The 23029-nt window shown below is 40.1% G+C and overlaps 1 long non-coding RNA gene across 1 annotated transcript; it reads left to right on the plus strand.

Annotated features, from left to right (window-relative positions):
- Positions 1-20943: 20943 nt before the first annotated feature.
- Positions 20944-22778, plus strand: LOC104237057 (uncharacterized). Its single transcript, XR_011407617.1, has 2 exons — positions 20944-21583; positions 22345-22778. It is a non-coding gene; the product is annotated as an uncharacterized lncRNA (long non-coding RNA).
- Positions 22779-23029: the final 251 nt, after the last annotated feature.

The raw sequence follows: 23029 nt of genomic DNA on the forward strand, positions 1-23029 counted from the left end.
AGTAAAATTCCAAAAAAAAAATTCTTAGAAATCCTTCTTTGCAAAAATGCTCCCTTTCTTCTTTATAAGTCTTTCCTTCAAAAAAATAAAATAAATATAAAAAAAAGGAGTTAGTTCATTTACTTATTCATGATCTACCCGAACTACGCGGGTTTGATTCTCACCGGATGTGAGATACGTAGGCAACCCTCATCGGGTCCAACCCCACCTTTTGCTAAAATAGCCAAAAAAAATTGTCAAAATTTTAATTTTGTCATGAATAAGTCGGGTGATGCTGTTTTGTCAAAAATAGCCGAATGTTCCCGAAAGGGATGCCGGAAGGCTGACTTTGCATAAACGGCCACTTTTTGGGTCATGTTTAAGATTTGGTACAGTTGACCCACACAGCCTTAAAAATCTTCGTCCCCGAGACGTTGAAAGGCCGTGTTTGCAATATTGAGTTTTCTAATTTGAAAAACGACAAAAAAGAATCATAAATAAGTCAGGTGATGTTGTTTTGTCATAAATAGCCGAATGTTCCCGAAAGGGACGCCGAAAGGCGGACTTTGCATAAACAGCCACCTTTGGGTCATGTTTAGGATTTTTGGTCCGGTTGACCCACACAGCCTTAAAAATCTTCGTCCCCGAGGCGCTGAAGGGCCGTGTTTGCAACACCAGGTTTTTATTGTAATTTGAAGAGGAAAAAAACAAAGAGTCAGCAGTCAGGTGAATACCGTTTGGATTTTTAGTCAAAAATAAGCCGAGCCAACTCAGGCCGCGTCTTAAACCGTTCTTGCCGAAATAACGTATCTCTCAGTTGTCGAAAGGTTATTTTCGTAAAAGAATGGACAAGTTTGTAAAGTGTCATAAAATAATCCTCCCGGCCTCAAAATTCATGTGAAATTGGGAAGGGGCCACATTTGCAAAAATAGCCGTTTGGTTGCATTTGTCAAACGGGGAAAGGAAGCTGGCCTTTTTGTTTTGAGGTTATAAATCTTTTGACTAGAATATGTGGGTTGTTTGATTTTTGAGTTTGTTGGTCATCTTTCAACCTTTGAAACCCAGTTTGTTTTATTATAAAAATTGATAAAGAAAAAAAAATGTTTCATTACTGTTACCTTTCATGTTGTCCGAACTACGCAATGTCTGATTCATGCGGGGTCATGATACATAGGCAATCTCCATAAGATTCGACCACAACAAAAAAAAAATGAACGAAAAAATGATGAAAAAAAATCGGAAAAAAAGAAAAAAAAGATGTTAATAATGAGGACCGATTGAGTCCATTCTAACCTGTTTTGTTTTGAATCGCAAAGAAAGTTAAGGTGGTTGGTTTGTGGTAATCCAAGACAATGACACCGAGAACATCGCGCAGAATCCTTTACTCGCACATCATGATGCACACTTTGCGGGGATCAGGCCTGATAGCAGAAGCACTCAAATCCTATTGGGGACTTGTTGACTAAGGTTGATGATATTGAAGTTGGCAATGGTCTGGACAATATTGATGCGAAGCTCAGTGACTAAGATGCCAATTTTGATAAAGTGGGAGGACGCTCCGTTCCGTGGTTAGCAAGAGAGAAGCTTGTGGTGGCTTATTTTGTTGTCATTTCTGTTGTTCGGATTATTAGGGTTGTAATTCGGATATTGTCTTGTGTCAAACTTTCTTATCTTTCCATTTGTCATAGCGGTTTGTTTAAGTTTTGTCCAGTTTGTTTTAGGATTTTATTCTGGTTTGTTTTGTTTGTCCATATTCAAACCATTTCACCGGTAGTCTAATACAAAAGCCGGTCTTTTATTACTTCCAGTCATCTTTTTGTTTGGTCCTTTATCATTTTTGTTCAGCGCCGATTCTAGTGACATGACATGCGCACACAGTTTGGGCCTAATCTTAAAAGTTAAATCATAAAATCCCGGAAAGGTGATCAGAACATTTAAAGAAAATAAGGACGGTTTGAGATTATTCAGAGCTCGAGTCATATGGAACTGAGGCAAGTAAAACATAAAGAAAACCGTTAAAAACAAGATTCACCTTTCATGATAATGAGAGTGAGAGTGTCGCCCAATGGTGCTTTAGAAGTGACAAATGAACAAGCAGATGTTGAGTATAATTGTCAAGTCCAGCACCATCAGAAGAGGCTACAAATCTTTGTTTAATTGTGTTGTTTGCATTTGGCATGTTTTGAAGACTGGAATGACGAAGGCATTTTGTTCTGCTACCTAAACACTTTATCCTTCGTTAACCCCTTTTGAGCCTTATTGTTTTTCTTTCGTACCCCTCGTTCGGAATCATTAGCAACGACTAGAAAACACGAGCATGACAGGTAAAGAAAAAGAAGAAAAAAAAGAAGAAATAAAAGAAAAAGATAAAAGAAAAGAAAAATGATAACCAAAAAACAAAGGAAAGTTAAATGAAAAAAGAGGAATTGGGAACTACGTTCGACTTGATTCCTCAAAGAGGATACATAGGCGCCTCACGGCTCGGTCATGGTGTTAAAAAATTAAAAAACAAAAATAAATAATCCCCAAGCAAGAAACTGGGGCAAGAGTTGTGCTCGTTGTAAGCAAAATTGGTTCCGAAGGTTGTAATTTTGAACCCCAAATTGATTTGTTTTTGAGCCTTTAATACCCTTTCTTTCTAAGCCTATCCAAAAAACCCACATTACGGTCCAAAGAAAGACCTTCTGATCAGTCTGCAAAAGATGCCAAGTCAGACAAATGAGAGTCTTACCGGCGAACATAACATTCTGTTCCACAGCAGAAAGGACTCTAATCTCCAGCAGAGAGAGTCATACCGGCAACACTCCAAATCCCCAGCTGGAAAGTGATACAAATGAGAGAGTCTTATCGGTGAAAATCTTCACGGACACCATAAGGCGATGAAAGCTGAGAGAAAAACCAAAATGAGAGAGGCTTGATAGTGAAAACCCTTCGGGCACTACAAGTCGAATAAGATTGAGAATCAGATGGGGAATTGCCAATTGAAGGTCTTGAAAGACGATTGACGGCGGAGGATAGGCCACATGTGCATGTCATGACCATTAGAGTCGGTATCTGCGTTTGATAGGTTTTTTTATTTATAGTTTCTTTTGTTAAAGAGTCGTCTTTTTCCTTTGTCTTTTATTCGGTTCCCCTTTTGTTTATTTTTCTTCTTTCATAGAAACATTCCCCAGTAGAGTCTGTTTGGTCAGAACCAGTGGGAAATGACTTCAAAATAGGCCATCAACTTTCCAATCATGCAGGATGAGATCTGACTAGTACATCCAAATGGTATGGTCAGCAAGGAACAAGCGCGAGGCCAGTGTCAAAAAAGATATCCCCAGCAAAAGGGAATTGACAAAAGGATTGACGAATGTCAAGAGGGATACCCTTGCCAAAATCAAAGGTTATTAAAACCTCAAGGCCGAGGCCCGTGGACAAAGCAAGGAGAGCAGTGAGCATGATTTGGCGAAATCCATACTAGACTAAAAGGTCGGGGAAATGCCAATTTCCGAGCTATGCCACAAAAGAAGAGGGATATCCCCAGCAGAAAGGGATTATCCCCAGCAAATAATATCATCCCCAACAAGTTGTGGAACGCAGAGCAAGGAAGGAAAAAGGGAAAAGCCATCCCAGTAGGAGTATCGCAACCAACCACCGCGTTTTAAACTAACAAATTTTGTTTGATTTGAAACAGGTAAAGGAAATGGCATTGATAACGGAAATGCATGCCACAAGAAAGATCATCAAACTGGGGCAGAAAATTTTTCTTCCATTTAGAAAATTTTCTGGAAGTCAGGTACCCATTCGGGGAAGAATAAAGATAACACCAGTCTCAAGGGAAGTGGTCTTTGAACCAGTGTTTCCCCCAGCATAATAAGTTTCAATGGAGGAAGTTGTTCCCCAGCGGACAGAAAAAGCATAAGGCCAGTATCATTCCTAACAACCTTCAGAAGAGTGAAGCACTAGTTTTGAAGGAATCAAAATCCCCCGGCAGTGTTATCCTCAACAGTGTTATCCCCAGCTGATAACATTTTATCCCCCAACAGGTAAGTAAATAATTCCCCAACAGTGTTATCCCCAGCATTTTCGAGGAGTCCAACACAAGTTTGGTGAAAATCGGTATCCTCAGCGGTTCCTTTCGGGAGGTGAAACGAGTCTTAAGGGAGGTAGTTTTCGAAGGAAGAAGATAAAAAAAAAGAAAAAAAGAAAAAGAAAAAAGGGGGAAAGTAGTTTGCAGAGGAATGAAACATCCTACTTAAAAGGAAGTAGTTTTGGAAGGAGTAAGATAACATATTTACTCAGCAGAGTTATCCTCAGCAGTGTTATCCCCAGCAGGGTTACTCAGCGGTTCGCAGTGTTATCCCCAGCGGATCATCGAGATGTAGAAGCATCCTCGACAGAGTTTCGACCAAGTTTCAAGAGGGTCGGACAACCCAGAGTGGGTAAGGAAGAGAAGGAAAATTCATCCCCAGCAAAATAATCCCCAGCAAGTTTTGAGGTAAAATATTTTCAAGTTTTGAGTATATTTTGGGTTCATCCGCCCTCAAATAATATATTTTGGGTTCATCCGCCCTCGAATAGGATATTTTGGGTTCATCCGCCCTCGAATAGGATATTTTGGGTTCATTCGCCCTCGAATAGGATATGTCGGGTTCATCCGCCCTCGAATAGGATATGTCGGGTTCATCCGCCCTCGAATAGGATATGTCGGGTTCATCCGCCCTCGAATAGGATATGTCGGGTTCATCCGCCTTCGAATAGGATATGTCGGGTTCATCCGCCCTCGAATAGGATATGTCGGGTTCATCCGCCCTCGAATAGGATATGTCGGGTTCATCCGCCCTCGAATAGGATATTTTGGGTTCATCCGCCCTCGAATAGGATATGTCGGGTTCATCCGCCCTCGAATAGGGTATGTCGGGTTCATCCGCCCTCGAATAGGATATGTCGGGTTCATCCGCCCTCGAATAGGATATGTCGGGTTCATCCGCCCTCGAATAGGATATGTCGGGTTCATCCGCCCTCGAATAGGATATGTCGGGTTCATCCGCCCTCGAATAGGATATGTCGGGTTCATCCGCCCTCGAATAGGATATGTCGGGTTCATCCGCCCTCAAATAGGATTTTATTTTCAAAGTTGTTGTTGAAGACAGGCGCCCACCTGTATAACGAGAGGAATACTTTTATGTTTTTTATTTCATATTCTAGGTCGCCCACCAGTATAATGCGAGAATACATTTCTGTCTTTTCATTTCTGTTCTAGGTCGCCCACCAGTATAATACGGGAATACATTTTTGTTCTAGGTCGCCCACCAATATAACGCGGGAATACATTTCTGTCTTTTCATTTCTGTTTTAGGTCGCCCACCAGTATAATGCGGGAATACATTTCTGTCTTTTCATTTCTATTCTAGGTCGCCCACCAGTATAATGCGGGAATACATTTCTGTCTTTTCATTTCTGTTCTAGGTCGCCCACCAGTATAATGCGGGAATACATTTTTGTCTTTTCATTTCTGTTCTAGGTCGCCCACCAGTATAATGCGGGAATACATTTCTGTCTTTTCATTTCATGTTCTAGGTCGCCCACCAGTATAATGCGGGAATACATTTCTGTCTTTTCATTTCTGTTCTAGGTCGCCCACCAGTATAATGCGGGCATACATTTCATATTTTTGCATTCAGGCGCCTACCTGTATAACGAGAGGAATACTTTTGAGTCTTATACTGCAGATCTTGAAACCAGTAACCCACCGGAAGGTAGAAGGTTACAACAGGAATCCCCAGCAGGAAACAATAAAAATCCCCAGCATCGGGAAGCAGAAGGTTGCAACAAGAGGTCCCAGCACAAATTCAAGCGCCTGAGTATTGAAAGAAGCGGCCTGTGAACATTAAATCATGCCCAGCATAACAGATCTGATGAAGAAAGTCGTATCCCCAGAGGAACCACCGAAAAGTTTAATGAAGAAAGCCGTGTCCCCAGCGGACCAAACAAAGTGATGCAAGCTGGGATTCAGAAAAGCAAAAGGGCCAGTGTCATCCCCAAATTCACGGAAGAAAAGCACCGGAGAAAACACAAGCCGACAAGAAAGTAAGGCAACAAGAACAAGTTGCAGTCTAGCCTAGCTTCTTGTTTTCTTTTAAGCACGGTGTAACAAGGAGATCGGTAAGCAGTGGTAATAGCATGCAACAGCAGTAACATTGCAGTCCTACGGTAGTCCCAGCTACCAAAACTTCCCGAATTACATTAACCTGATTTCCCTTTAGCCAGGGATATGTAGGAAACCTTTGAAGCAAATGTTCGGTTAAATCCTTTTCAAAAAAAAAAATGCTTCACACGGAGTACTCGGATGGGCAAAAATCGCTCACTTTATCTTTGCACGAAAACCTTTCGTGTCTTCGGGCAATGGGGGGCAGCTGTAAGCACGTGATTTTTGCCCTATATGAGAATTACTCCCAAAAAATTCAAAATAAAATGATTTTCCTTGGTGTACAATTTTGAGAATTTTTGTGACATTTTTGGATAATTATTTGTATTTGTCTGTGTATGTTTATTTGTTAAATTAATAAAAAAATACAAAAATATGTCTCATTTTGCATGTAGGATTTAATTTTACAATTGTTAGTAATTGAGTTTGTTTTACAAAAATTAAAAATTACAAAAATAGGCATCTTTTGCATTTTTAGCATTTAATGTCCAAATATACAATTTTATGCTTAATTATTACTTAATTGTGCGTTAATTGTTATTGGGAGTCAATTTGCGCTTTTATAACTTAATTTACTTCTATATAATAATTTAAGGATTTTTAGAATTTAATTTTAGAAAATAAAAAAAAAAGCAAAAATATAAAGAAAATCGGAATTGGGCCTCTTCTTCAATTTCAAACCACAAGCCCAAAATTGCCCAACCTTCCCCATGACCCGGTCCATTTTAAAACGGGTCGACCCGGTCCATAACCCAAATACCCAACACCCCATATCTTACATTTGACAAAAAAACAAACAAAAAAAAAAAAAAAACCCTAAACCTACACTACCCATCCGCTCCCCTCCTCTCTTTCCTTCTTCTTCCTCAAGCTTCAAGAAAGCCAACAATGGCTGCCCTCCTTCTCCTTCTCCAACACACACAGCAACACAGCCATGTCAAGCTCCACCATCATCCGGCAACACCTCTTCTCGCCCATGGCTGCCCCGCCTTTTCCCCCTCACGCCACACACACACACACTCACGCATACACCCTCGCACACACACACACACACACACTGTTGCGTCATCTTCCTCCTTCAACCATGACCACCCCTTCTCTTCAGTGTCTTCCCCAGTCGAGTTCAAGGTCGAGCTCGTCCATGGCTGCCCCTCACCATCTTCTTCTCCATAGCAACAACCTTCCCCTCCCCGTTTCCCGTCGTCAAGACCAAACGAGCCTACTGTTTTGTGCTGCTGATCCACCACTGTTGTTGCATCTTCTTCTCTTCGTGCTGCTACTCCTTCTGCTACGTCCAGCCATGGACGAGCTTCATCGAGCTCGAACTCGAGCTCCCATGACTGCGGCTGCATCTTCTCCATCGCGGGCTGCTGCTGCGTTTTTCTTCTCCAGCTGCTGCTGCTTCTGTGTTCAACCTCGCCTCCCATGGCCGCTTGTGTCGTCGACTAAACGACCATCTGCTAAATAGCCTTCGTCGCCACCATCTTCTCCAAGCAGCAATGAACGTCGCTGCTGCTTGCTTCGTCCACATCCCTCCATCGAGCTTCGTCTTTGTTTAAGTTTTCGGGCTGATTCGAATTATTTTGGTGCGATAATTGTTTCCGAGCAGATTTGTTTTCATCCAAGTTCTTCGTCGTTTCGATCCGGTTAGTGGGTTTTGAGTTTCATTTTTATCCGTATTTTGTTTTGATATTCTCAAATCTAAAATCGGTAAATGTTTGATTTTTGTTTTGTTCATGTTCATTGTTTTGTTAATTTTTCAGTTTGTTCATGTGAAGTTGTTAGCTTAATATTGTTAGATTCAAATTTAAGTTTAATTAATTATTTCTTTAGTTTGTTTCATGTGTTGTTATGTATTTTTCAGAAATTGTTAATGTTGTTTAAATCATTTGAATCCGTCATTTTTGTTGTTTAAAATAGATTTAATTCATGTTCATCTTTGTTTGAATTTCATCCAGTAATTTAATGTTAGTTTATGTTTTGGTTTTTGATTTGTTGATTTAGTTTGAATCATGTATTGTGTTGTTAATATTGTTGTTTCCTTGCTCATCCATTTTTGGTCTAAGTTAACCAGGATTGGTTCCCAATATGGTTAATTTATTTCCATTAATTTGAAGTTGAATGATTCATCTGTGTTCATATGGTTTGTTGTTGAGTTTGTTTAAGAAATTGGTCTTATTGGCTATATTTTGGTTGAGTTTGATTAATTGATTGGTTATAGCTGATGGGGGTAAAATGGTAATTGCAATAAGGTCGGAGGGGTAGTTTGGGAATTGAACATTTTGAATAATTCTTTATGTAAGCATGGGGGACAAGATGTAATGGGTTGAGGTTGATAATAATTGTTTAATATAGTGGGGGACAAGACATAAATTAGTGGAGAAATATTGTAATTGTTTATGTTAGGCATGGGGGACAAAATGTAATGGGCTGGGATTGATATATTTATTTAATGTAGTGGGGGACAAAGCGTGTAGGCATGGGGGACAAAGGTTTAAAATAAAGAAAACATTAATTAGTGGGGACAAAGCATGTCATTAGGGGGAATATTTCGGGTTGTGGATTCAAGACAAGAGTCTTGCTATATATAGAGTCATTTTTGACACATTTTGGGGATGAGGATTAGGAGGATTATCTTCTAGAGAGATTATTATTGGGAGAATATTTTTTAGAGTAATACATTCTGGAAAATTTCAAGAGTGTTAGAGAGTAAACGAGAAAGACAATTTGAACTTTCACTTGAATAATTTACGTTTTGCCTTTTCTCGAGTGTTATTCAAAATCAGTAAACTACTGCATCTTGTATCTGTCTCTCTTATGCTTTGACTGCGATTGCACTTTGGTATTACTGATTTTTCAATCCGTTGTTGGGTTATTCTACTGGTTGTTACTGGTTTTGCGGTGTTGCTGAACCTGCTGTTGCTGTGTTATTATTGCTGCTGACTTCTCCTTCTTTTGTTCTTGTACTGCCATTTCCAGGTACACATTTGTACACTCTCGGCTTGAAGCGAAATGAAATATTAATCAGGCTTTGTTCCTGTTGAATTCCTCCTGTTTAGATTTGTGTTTGAATATAATTTTCCTTTCTTTGTATAAAAATGTAGTTGACTGATTAATGAGTAATGAGGTTGCATATGTATAACTTCTTCATCTAATAATGTTAGTTTAAATTAATCGAAGAACAGGTAATTTGTTTCGATGTTATTGTGTATCTATCTCATGTTCTAGTGTTAGTAAATGATAGAATACAGAATAAAAGCAATCCTTCTTGGTACAAACTCGACTGCAATTTTTCATTTGCATTAACCACAAACTAATAACTAATAAGTTACCTTTGTTTAAGCATGTAATTAATCGGGAGATTTCCTTTTATTTTTAGAGACAAACTTATAGAAAATGTAGTCACTGTAGGTTTGTTTTTTTAAATAAAAATGAGACGAGCCTCGCCCAATACAAAATACCAATTGCGGGGCCCTCAATAATCGGTCATAATTTTACTTAGAATTTGGGATGGAGTGTTTAGTGAATTTCACTGCCTTCCCCAAAGATAATAACGCGTTAGCCTCTTTAGACGCGATTTAATTAAATTACTTTCTTAAACTCGGGTGCACATTTATGTGACCCAAATCGAAATCTCAGCAGAGTTGAAATGTGTCTCTAATCACGGGTACATTGATTGTGACGTGGTTCGAGATGCGTGTCCATGACGTTGTAAATTCCTTTTGAAAAATAAGAACGAGATGAGCCTCGCCGAATAAAAATACAAAATTGTGGGGCCCTCAGTCAATATTTGCTTTAAAATTGCTTGGACTTCGGGATGGACCGTTTAGCAAAATTCCACGGCCCTAACCAAAGTAAATGATACGCTAGTTACTTTAGGCGCGCCTTTAATAATTTAATTTTCTTAAACTCGGGTGCACATTGATGTGACCCAAATCCAAATCTCAACGGAGTCAAAGTGTGTCAACGACCTCGGGTACATTGATTGTGACGCGGTTTGAGATACATTTTCACAATGTTGCAATTCTTGATAAAATAACAGTAAATGATAAAAGCGGTTAAAAGTTAAATTTTGCACATAGGTTCAACATGTATTAAATCAGATAATCAAGCCAAATATGACAGTTGAGCGACCGTGCTAGATTCAAGGAACTCGGGAATGCCTAACACCTTCTCCCGGGTTAACAGAATTCCTTATCTGGATTTCTGGTACGCAGACTGTAATATGGAGTCATTCTTTTCTTCGATTCGGGATTAAATTGGTGACTTGGGACACCCTAAATCTCCCAAGTGGCGACTTTGAAATAAATAAATAAATCCTGTTTCGATTGTCCTTTAATTGGAAAAAACTCTTACGCCCCTCGCGGGGGCGGAAAAATGAGGTGTGACAGTATTTATTGCGTATTTATGAGTGTCATTCTTTCCGGTGACAAACGGGATAATTGCGTTCGATTCTAACTATTCCTCGCCTTAGGTTCCACGTGTTATTCTCTTTAGCGGTCACCTAGCATAGCATATTTTACCCTATACAGATAGTCCCTCTGCTTTCCGGTGATATAACTTTGTGTCATCGGGAAGTTGGTAAAAATACTCTTCTTGGCGGGAATTACTATGTTCCTTCTGAAAAGCTTTTGACGGTTGATTAGATGCACGCCTCTCCGCATTTAATACCCCGAACACGCGTCATCCCACGATTCAGCATAACTTTTGTCAGTTATCGAGGTAATCATGGCCACGAATTTAGCCGCCTAAACTTTTACTTATACGCATCAACCTTCTCCATTCATACTCCATAATTTATCAAACTTCCTTTATTCAACTTGTATCATGTTCTTCGACAAAACTTTTTTTTTCATCCATTACATACAATGGCTATGTCTTCAAAGAACACCAGTTCTTCAAAGAACAAGACCAAAGCCGAGGATGTTGTTCCTCCAACAGTGGGCACCATCATCCCTAGAAGTCTTGTTATAACAAAAGACTTCGAAGAGAAATTTCCCTTGGCTAACTCTCGTACATGTGACGTTAGCCGGTATCCTTCTTCCATCCGCCTTTCCAGCATTCCTGCTGTGAAGGAAGATTACCGATGCCAAGATTTGGATATTATTGCTCCTGATCAGAACGAGTAACCCTACCCATAGAGGGTTTTACATATTTTTACACGTATCCTTTTACTTTGGGAGCATTTTCTTTGAGTGGAGAGATTGACTCTGTTATTGTAGATTTCTGCCTCCGCTACCAGGTGTGTTTGGCACAAACAAGTCCTTCTGTTTGGAGGATGGTTGCTTGTCTTTGACATTTGTGCCAAGAGACGGGAGATGAGCTATCTTTAGCTTATGTGATTAATCTCTATTCCCCCAAAATCTTCCACGGGGGAATGATAAATTTTAGCAAACGCGGCCACCATGCTCTATTATCTAGCATGGATGATGACAATGACCATGGGTGGATGGAACGGTTCGTTGCAGTTGCCACCAATGACATCATTGCGGCATTGACTTCATCCTTTTCGGAATCGTAGAATCGCACTAGTAAGCTCCTTGGTTAATATTTTTTTCATTAGGTATTTTTCCATATCCATATTGATCATCCGTCCTTTGCTTGTTTCAGCAACTCGATAGGTTCCACCTAGGGTTGAAGGGTTGGACAAATGGGTCCAGAAAATCTTAGACGTCACTACAGCCGAAACCCGCACGTGGAAAGAACTGGCCCTCAAATACGGGTGGAAGGCCAAAAATCAGGTAACTTTGACTCATCTCGTTTCTGCTTTTTATGTGAGGGAATTGATTGATCCCTTCTCCCTTTTTTCTGAAATCAGGTCTACCTGCAGTCTTGGTTTTTGTCCCCGATGAGGACGTTTTGGCTGATCCTGCTGATGCAGGGAGGCTGCTTTAGGAGGCGCTTACTCAAACAGGTGTCTCAAGCCTTCTTCAGGTACAAGTGTTTCATCACGGAGTCCCCGGCCGGAGAACAAGCAACCAAAAAAAGGCGTTCCTCCATGACCGGGAAACGAATAAGTAGGAGAAGACTGCTACTCCCGAGTCATTTCCGGAAGTTGTGGTGACTAGCCCTCTTCCCTGGCCGGTCATAGACACTGTGATGATCGACGATAATGGAGAAGTTGGTGATGGGGAAGCTTCTCTACATAGAAGGTGATGATCCTCCTCAACTCAACAAAATACTTAATATGCTCAGTTAGTTACACCAACCGAGGACGATGTCTCGGTACTTTAGGAGGAGTTTTAGATGGTAGAAAATGCCAACTCTTGTTGCCCAATCCCACTCGCTGAGCCCGGTACCATAAGGATAAGTTTTAGGCCCTTACCGTCTTCGGTTGATGAGCAACCAACAACCTGCACTATGTTTGTTGCAACTTCTTCTCATCCTTCAACGCCTTCAGCTTCATCACCTTCTTCACCAACTCTTCCTCCAACAATTGCTACATCATCTCCACCGGTCGTGTCCGCCCGAGAAGAATATATTCCTCTTCCCCAGTCTCCAGTTCATAGGAATTTGGGGAAAAATTATGGTGCCCCCTCAGAAGATCCGCAAAGGAGGAGGAACGTTACTCTCTCGGTCTCCATCGGATGCAATTTGTTATCCCGGTTAGTGGAACTTGCTAACTATCTGAAGCCTTTGGCTTCAAAAAAATATTGGGAAAATATACATGCTCTCTCTCGAGAGTGCTTGTTAAACAATGACATGTACAATGTCGCAGCAGTACATTCTTTACTTTCTTTGCTATTTCTTCTATTTTCGCCTTAAAATATCCTCTCTTATTTTGTAGGCCAACTTTCTTGCTTTCAAGGGACTTCAGAGGTTGATTCGGTAAAAGGAGGAACTTACCTCCGAGCGGGATTAACTTTTGGTTGAGCGGGACCAAGCCATTACTCGCCTCTCGGAACTGGAAACCAAAGTTGCTGAGACCATTGTGTTAGAAGCTCGTTTGCAGCAAAATGAGCAAGAAGTGGAGACCCTTAGTCAAGAGATCGCCCCGTTGAGGGTTCAATTTAAAGAAACTAAGGCCAAATGAGTTGAAGTTCATAATGTCGTTCTTGCCACATCCAATCGTGAGGCTGCCTCCGCTGAAAGATTGATCAATTTATAGGCAACCTTGATTTCCAAGACTGAAGAGCTTACTGCTGCGGGGATGAAATACGCCCAGTTGGAGGAGAAGTATAGGAGAACTATTAAGCATAATAGGCTCTTTAGCTCAACCGCTCGTGATCTTGATGTTAGCCTCCAGTTCGTGAGGTCCGCGCGGGAGAATCTTTCTGCTGAGGTTGACCAACTTAAAGAAGAGCTTCAGTGCCGAACAGCTTTCCTCATTGTTGAAAAAATGCATTTTATATATAGCATGAGGAGAAAAACCTTGGAAGAGTCCAAAGCGGGTATCATTGACTTTGATGCCGAAATCGCTAAGGCCTTTGATATGGAGTTCATTGTAGAAAGAGGTCTTCCAGCCAAGCCTGATGCTACTGATTCTTCTGGTTCCGTTTTTGAATTCTTGGGAACTGAAGAGGAACCGTAAGGGGATGATGCTGGGGGCCAAAATTTTGAAGGCCAATATATCGAACCAGCGGCGGATCTATCCACTTCCCCCGGTGGTGCGAACGCTACTCTTCCTCCGGGCTCCAAAGATATAGCAGTTTATCTTTTCCTTTCTTTTTCCAACTTGTGTATCTATGCCGTTTTGGCACGTTTATTGTAAATAAAAATGGCTTTTGCTCAATTATTACATGAGTCTTTTTACGTTCTTTCGTTTGAATATTTATGCAAGTTTTAACATTTGCATTCTTTTTTGCTTAAGTGTTTTACGCAAGTTTTATTGTTTGCATCTGATTATGTAAGGCGTTGGGTGTATTTTTTCCCCAAAAGCATTTGGATTGTGGGCACAAATTCGTCCTAAATCAACCCTTTAACATGAGAGTTTTTATAAGTATTTGCGCAACTTTGCTCTTTGCGTCTTTTTGTGCAAGGCTTCGGGTGTATTTTTCCCCGACGACATTTTGATTCCGGGTATAAGTTCTTCCAAAATCAACCCTTTAACGTGAGGGTTTTTATAAGAGAGGGCCCTCTTATGTTTATGATGCTCTTGAAGAGGACGCTTCATGTTCACTACGACACTAGCATTTGAAGTACTTGTTTAACTTTCAAATGATAAAGTCAATTCATCGTTCAGACAAAAAATAAGATAGAAATAAAAGGACTTCACTTTATTCCTTCCATTTTAAAAAAGTACATAGGTATTCATTATGCTAATTTAGAGATTGTCATTTATTGTGGCTAACTTGCAAAACTTGTTTCGACGCGGCTAGTCGCGCAGTCCCTGGTCTCGATGACACAACTATGTTTCCGGTTTTTGTTTCTCGGTTGACATGGCAGTCATTGTTTTCGTATCCTCATATCATTCTCCCCAGTGTTCGAATGCGAAGAATGCAAATTGGAACACTGGAAGTTTTGCACCTTCGAGGACCCCACTAATGAATTGCTAGACAATCTTTAACTCAGTAACAAACTTCGCTTCCTCTTAGGAATTTATGCTATTGAGAAAGACTATCTAACAATCCTTAAGTGGTTTGCACTTGCAAACGGTCGGGTAACCTTTATTTGATAGCAAACTTTACTTTTCGGTAGGAATTTTGCTATTGAGCGAAAGATTAACTAACCGTCCGCGTAGTTCTTCGCTGTGTGCCTTGTTATTAGAAGGTCTTATTGTTGTTGTTGAAACTTTCTTTGTAGTATGCTTTCCGTTGCTTCCTTGTTAACTAACTGGATCGAGTCGTGCAATCAAAGCCTCATACTCTACTTCATTGTTAGTTAAAGGGACTGTTCTGATGACTTGCCTTAGGGTTTCTCCCGAAGGTGTGGTTAACACTATGATAAGCACGAACCTTTTTACATTAGAGGATCCATCCGTAAATAAGGTCCAAACTCCCGATATCGATTCTAACACTATTACTGCCTCTTTGGTTGCTAGAGGCAACAATCTCGGACTAAAATTGGCCATAAAGTCAGCCAAGACGTGTCACTTAATCGAAGTCCTTGGTTTATATTCTATATCGAATTCACTCATTTCGACGGCCCATTTGGCCAACCTAACTGAGAGTTCGGGTTTGTAAAAGATATTCTACAGAGGAAAAGTGGTTATCACAGCTATCGGGTGACATTGGAAGTAGGGCATCAACTTCCGAGTGGAAACTACGAGAGCTAAGGCCAGCTTGTCTAAATGCGGGTAGCGAGTTTCTGCTCCCGTTAAAATTTTGCTAACGTAATAAATGGGAGATTGTATACCTTCGTCCTCACGGACCAAAACTACACTTGCCGCTACTTCCGAGACTACGAGGTAGACCAATAGTGTTTCACCCTTCTTTGGTTTCGAAAGCAACGGAGGGCTTAACAAGTACCTTTTCAAATCTCTCAAAGCATGCTAGCACTCTGGGGTCCATTCGAAGTTGTTTTTCTTTCTTAGTAGTGCGAAGAAATTGTGGCATTTCTCTGATGACCAGGAGATGAACCATTTCTCCGACACCAGGAGATGAACCTGCTCAAAGCGGCCACTCTCTCCGTGAGCCTTGAGACTTCTTTCACGCTTGACAGCTGGTCCGGGATGTCTTCGATGTCCTTGATATTATTGGGGTTTACCTCAATCCCCCTTTGTGATACCAAAAATCCTAGGAACTTGCCAGAGCTGACCCCGAATGCGCATTTCTCGGGGTTAAGATTCATGTTATGCTTCCTTAGGATATCAAAGGTTTCTTGCATATGCTTAAGGTGGTCACCTGCATTCAAAGACTTAACGAGCATATCGTCTATATAAACTTCCATAGTTTTTCCTATTTGTTTTTCAAACATCTTGTTTACGAGTCGCTAATAAGTGGCTCCGACATTCTTCAACCCGAAAGGCATTACATTATAGCAATATATGCCAAAAATCATTATAAACGAAGTTTTTTCCTGATCTTCCGAGTTCATCTTAGAGCCCGTTTAGCCATTAAAGTTTTTTCATATTTTTCAAAATCAGTGTTTGGCCATAAAATTTAATATTTTCACTTGAAGATGAATTTTGGAATCTTTCAAAAATTTTAAAAACTCCAAAAAGCTATTTTTCAAAATTTCACTCACATCACTCACAAAAATTCAAAAATAATCCAAAATTATATTCATATCCAAACACAACTCTAATTTTCAAATACCATTTTCACTTGAATTTTTTTTATTTTTTTCGAAATTTTACAATTGTTATGTCCAAACGCCCACTAAATTGGGTTGTACCCGGAATAAGTATCGAAACTCATTAACTCATGCCCGGTCGTCGCATCAATCATTTGATCGATATTTGGGAGTGGGAACGAATCTTTCCAGCACGCCTTATTCAAGTCCTTATAATCTATACATATGGAAAATTTATTAATCTTCTTAGGAACTTCTACTACATTAGCTAGCAAATCTGGATACTTTACCTCTCGGAACGAAATATTAAGTAAGCGAGTTACCTCTTCTTTGACGAATTTTTAAGGCCTCCGCAATAGGGCGTTTCTTTTGTCTTACCGGAAGGATGTTGGGATCCAAACTTAGCTTGTATACGACTACCTCCGTCGGGATACCTATCATGTCCGTATGCGACCACGCAAAGCAATCGGGATTAGAGTTAAGAAATTAAATAAAGGCAGACCTAAGCTCGGGGTGTAGTCCTGTCCCGAAGTGGAATTTCCCTTCTAAGAATTCTTCGAACAATGCAACTTTCTCGAGCTCTTCCACCGTGGATTTTGTTGCATCCGTTTCTTCTAGTACCTGGAAATACCTTGGCACCTGATAAGATTCCGACACTTCTACAACCGGGCTAACTTCAATCGATTCGGGAGTGGGCGTCGGTTCCTGTAGTTGCTATGCCACATGCTCATTCCCTTTGCTACTGGAGACCAAAATCGCATTTATCTCCCTTGCTGCCGGTTGGTCGCCCCTTATCTATTTAATTCTTTTGGGCATTGGAATTTTCAGCAATTGATGATACGTTGATAGTACAACTCTCATCTCGTGCAACCATGGTCTTCCTAGAATAATATTATATGCCATATCACCATCTACCACTTTAAAAAGAGTCATTTTTATCACTCCTTCGGCGTTTGTGGGCAACAAAATCTCTCCTCGATTTGTCACACTGGCGAGATTGAATCCAGTAAGGAGTTTTGTGGCCGGAATAATGCTTTCTGTGAGTTTAGCTTACTCCAATACTCTCCATTGTATGATATTGGCCGAACTCCCTGGATCCACTATAACGCATTTGATTTTAAAGTCTGGAACATTTAAAGAAATTACCAGTGCATCGTTGTGCGGTAGCACCAATCCGTCTGCATCCTCCTTCGTGAAAGTGATGTCATCTTTAGCAACTTCCCGGAGTCTCTTGCTATGAGTTATTGATACTTTCATCTTTTTTGTTGCCGATAAGTTGACCCAGTTGATCCCGTACACCCCGAAGATCATGTTGATCGTCTGGCGCGGGGGATCCTCTCATGCTTTCGAAGGCTCCGCGTTATCCCGATTGTGACCGTAGTTGTTCTTGGCCCGGTCACTTTAAGAATTCTCTTAGATGGCCATTCTTCAATAATGGCGCCACTTTTCCCGGAGATGTCGGCAGTCCCCAGTCTGGTGGCCATTCATCCCGTGGTATTCACACCATAAGTTGGGATCCCTATGGTTGGGATCGGATCTCATTGGCTTCGGGAACCGTGCTTCTTTGATGTTTCTCATAGCTAATACCAACTCTACTACACTGACATTGAAATTGTATTAAAAAAGCTTGGGGTAAGAAGGATCCCGCATACCTGACTCTTTTTTGTCCTGCAATGATTTATTGTTCCGACCGCGATTGGTCCTTCTGTTGGTAGTAAACCTATACGCTGACCGGAAACCTCTACCGCAGCCTTCGGTCCGTTCATAGAGCAAAAACTAGCCCATGGAACACCGTCTGTCCGTATCGAAATCGTCTTTTGATTTTTATTTGTTCTTCTCACGTCCTTTTGCCGACGACTTGAAGCCAACCTAATCATCTTCTACCCTTATCATCGACTAATACAGGTTGTGGACGTCCGCCCAAGTCGTTGCTTAGAACTCAAACAAACTTTCCTCCAATTTTCGGGAAGTGTTTGAACTTCTTGGATTCAGTCCCTAGGTGAATGCTTCAGCCGCCCATTCATCTGAAACAACCGGGAGAAACATCCTATCATTTTGGAATCGGGTAACAAACTCTCGCAGCAACTCAAATTCTCCTTATGCAATTCTGAATATGTCTACCTTTCGGGCCTGGACCTTTCTAGCCTTGGTATGAGCTTCAATAAAAGAATCAGCGAGTATCTCAAAGGAATCTATGAAATGCTCGGGTAACAGTGAATACCACATCAAATATCCCCTCGTGAGAGTCTCTCCAGATTTTTTCAGCAAAAAAAATTCAATCTCGTGGGGAGCTAAATCATTCCCCTTCACCGCCGTTATATAGGTGGTAATATGATCATGAGAGCCTGAAGTTCTATCATACTTTGGCACGTCAGGCATTTTAAACCGCTTTGGGATTAATTCTAGTACCACACTTGGTTTGTACGGCAACTGAGTATACTTCTTTGAGTCCGGACCTTTCAGCACCAGTGCTGCGCCCGAGATTTGGTCAGTGCAGGTGTTCACTTCTCTCATAAACCGTAAGGGTTTATTCTTGAAGGGATCGCTTTCGTTATTGGGGCCGGATCTGCTCCCCCCAGCCCCATCGAAACCAACCTCACCCCTCGGGGTGTTATTGTCGACCCTCTGCGTTATTTGATTTGCGGGAGAGCCGGCAGGAACTGGATCTCGTTTATTCGCGTTATTGGAAGCCCCCGATAACGCCTGCTTCAACTCCATTATAACCTTATCCTGCCGTGCGAGGTGGCCTAGAATGATCGTTTGTTACTCTTATAGGACCCTTACCGCATCAACAACATTCTCCTCTTCAGCATCATCGGGAGTTGCCTCCCGAACATGTCACATGTACCGTCGGTCGTGGACCGGTGTGCCATCATTCCCCTCATTATGGGTATCACTGATTAAATCATCGAAATGAGACTGGTCTCCTCGAACCTCAGGATTGTGTGTGTGTTTACACCATTATTTGCCATTTCTTATGATTTTTACGACGACAAATAATCAAAACACGTTTCAAAAGAGGCAAGGATCAAGTTAATTACACGGTAGTCTAGGCCCCACGGTGGGTGCCAACCTGTTTACTCATAAAATGATAAAGTTGAATTTATACGTGGTTTCTAGACAAGTGAATTAATTCGATCCTAAAATAATAAAATAATTAAAGAAATATGCAATACTTAGCCTTGAAATGAAGATGAAATCACGAAAAACAGTAATCCCGGGGGTAGAGCTTCCGGGCACAACAGTGATGAAACCAAGGAACAAGAAAGTAAAATTGTGTAAAGCTTTTAATCGATTATAGCGTAAGTTTGCCAGAAAAGTCCTATTTTTACAATGATAACAGAGCTCCCTACTTATAGCTATGTCTAGGGAACAAGGTCCTAGGATCGTGCCCTTCTTTAATGTCAATTATGAGGGTCATTGATGAAGGTGTAACGATGAGCATGAATGACAAATTCTCTATAACGGACAACGCACTAAATGCTGTGGAATATTCTCCATTAGATGCCGTTATTTATTGCGCCTTTATGTGTGTCATTCATTCCGATGACAAACGGAATAATTGCCTTCGGTTCTAACTATTCTTCGCCTTAGGTTCCACGTGTCATTCTATTAAAGGATCCCTAGCATAACATATTTTACCCTATACAATATACTTATTTTATACAACATTCTTGTTCTTCTTACTCGAGTTTCAATTTGAAATTTCAACCAAAACTAACTCTAGTGTTCATCAAACTCCCTCAAATAAGATATAAACTCCAACAATATTCTCAATTAACAGAACACACATTTCGAATCAAAGCTTAAAAGCTTTTTAATAACTGTCAATGAAGCTTTTTTTTAATAAATTTAATGTTTATGATTTCTTAGTGTGTAGTGTGTTTGTGATTACAAATTTTCTTACGAGGTTTGAGAATTTGTTCAATGATGATTCAGTAATGGAACTTTTGATGATTTTTGAGAGAGAAACGAGAAGATATTAAATAGAAAAAGTGGCTATAAAAAATGAGAAGAAAAAACTAATTACAGCGGTGGGTTAGCGGAGGAAGATAAGAGTCGTGGGTGGGAGGAGCTGATAAAGGTGGAGTGGATTATTACATTTTATGCCTATTAGCTTGTGGGCATATCATAACTTATAAAGTTTTTGAACCCTTTGACCACTATATTATGCTTTTGTATTGTATTAAGGGGATTTAAAATATAATATATAGAGGTAAAAAATAAATTTTATTTTATATATAATGTAATTTTTCGACGGGAGGGATTCGGATAAACACTTTTCTGCCACCTAAATCCGCTCCTGCTTCTGGTTTTAAAAGATTTTATACATAGAATGTAATTAAGAAAGGAGTCTATAAAAGTGATAAATAAGTTTGCAATTAACACATATACATGAATGTTCCAACAATAAATATAGTTTCGCTTTAGAGAGCAATTTTGTTTTGGGAAAAAAAAAAGTTTTCGAAAAAGTAATGGAGATGGGAGGAAAATTAAATACTACTACTTTTTTTTTCTTCTAAAAAAGTTGTTCAAAATCAAATCTATCCGGGGTCAAATTTAAATTTTAAACTCAAAAAGGAGAAGAAAATTATAATATGCAAATATGTGTGCATAAAATAAAAGGGGGAACAAAAAGGAAGCTTGTTCCTTCACCTCGAATCCTATGATCTCTCTTCCAAAACCCTAAAAGAAATTCCTTCTTGCCATCTCTCTCTCTCTCACGCCATGGGCTCAATGCATTTCGCAATATTTACTCTCTTCACAATGCTCTTCATAAACCCACATCCATCATCAGCTTCATCTCTCCCAATTTCTGTAAACGAAAAAAACATTTACGACATTCTCAACTCCCATGGCCTCCCTGTTGGTCTTTTACCCAAAGGAATTACCAATTTTTCAATGGATCCATCATCGGGACGCTTCGAGGTGCATCTACCGCAATCTTGTGCTGCCCAATTCGAAACCCATTTACGGTACGATTGCACCGTGTGTGGGACCCTCAATTATGGTCAGATTTTAAACATTTCTGGTGTTGCGGCTCAGGAATTATTTCTTTGGTTCGCTGTCAAAGGGATCCGTGTAGATATTCCTAGTTCTGGGTTGATTTATTTTGATGTTGGGGTTGTTTCTAAGCAGTTTTCTCTTTCTTTCTTCGAGACCCCACGTGATTGCACCATTACGGACAATGAACTGCCTGAAAATCTCGTCTTCTTTGACAATCGCGAACGAACTATTGAGGTTTGATACCATTTCTTACCTATGTGTGCCTGCTTATTTGCAGAATGTTTAAATGCCCGTCTTGTTTGGGCATTTGGGGCTTTTTCTTACCCCCCCCCCCCCCGGTTGCTGACTTGGCTAAGACCTTGGTTAGTCATGATCTTCTTGGATGTTTAATTCATAATTGTTAAAAAAGAATAAATCTTGAGAGTTGTTTTTAGGTTCTGCTGGCAATGGAGTTTGCAGCTCGAAATTTCTAACAAATGCATCCTTTTGAGGATTGATCCATTAATTTTATAGTAATAAGTTCATTCTGAGGCTTGTTAGTTGTTACACTACCAGGCATTCTTGGCAAAGTGTTCAATAATAATTTATGATCTTGCTTTTGCATTCAAGTGTTCGCGAGTCATTCGAGGTTTTTTGCCTGCATTCATTGTCATCTGAAAGGAAGTCTTTTAACTTTCTTAGGTCTAAATTCATGAAAATGAAATTGAATGTTGATGCATTGAATGGATTGGTTGCTCGTCTAGCATCTCTATGCTTATTTCCCCACTTAATTGATCTTTTCCTGAAGAATAACACGCACTACTCTTCAAAGCTGCATTTTTTAATTATAGATTGATGGTTTTTTCCTTTCTTATCCTGTTTAATTTAAAATGTGAAATGAATTTTTGACAATCTTTACCGATAAAAAGTTTACTGGGATGACCTGAAATTTCTCAAGCTTAGAGTGATAAAAGAGTACCGTGATGACCTGAAATTTCTTATTCATTCTGTTGCAGACTCTACCAAGGAAGATAATTAAAGAACGTCCCCAGGAGAGTATGGCCCAAGCTGTTTCCTAAATTGGAGAGGAAGAAAGCTTCGTCGATGATAAGGACATGTCGATGAATTCCTGGTTCTTCCTGAAGGCCAAGAGTTTGTTTTCACCCTTTGTGTGATTGGTAAATCTGACATTCGCACCATCCCATTTTCCCTAAATGCTACAGCTACCACCGAGTAAGTTGTCGTAATGTTGTTGAAGTGGAGGATTTCAAGCTAATGGTAGCCAGGTTCCTGCTGGTCATGTATGAAGCTAAAGTATTGATTTTGTATTTGTATAGTTGACCAAGTATATGATTTTGTTCTAACCATATAAGCATACTTGCAGTTTATGTAAATCGAAATAGTAACAAATGTCTGAATTTGAAGTTAAGATAAATCTTTTGCTAGCTCATTATCTTGCATTATTAGTTCTTTGGAGTATGACAAGGTAATGAAGAAATTTTGCTGCATATTTTCAAGTCAATAACATGTCATTTTGTTTCCAATCCTGCAGGCTGAGGTATTACTATTATAGAAACCAGTACCATGTTGGTAATGTGGTGAGATGTTGCTCACCACATGTCAGATTTGATTTCATATTACACTTACCCGACATGACAGATGTATTTGCCAATGTCATTGGTTCTGGGAAAAAATTGCATG

Source organism: Nicotiana sylvestris, chromosome 5, assembly GCF_000393655.2.
Source record: "Nicotiana sylvestris chromosome 5, ASM39365v2, whole genome shotgun sequence".
Taxonomy (NCBI): domain Eukaryota; kingdom Viridiplantae; phylum Streptophyta; class Magnoliopsida; order Solanales; family Solanaceae; genus Nicotiana; species Nicotiana sylvestris.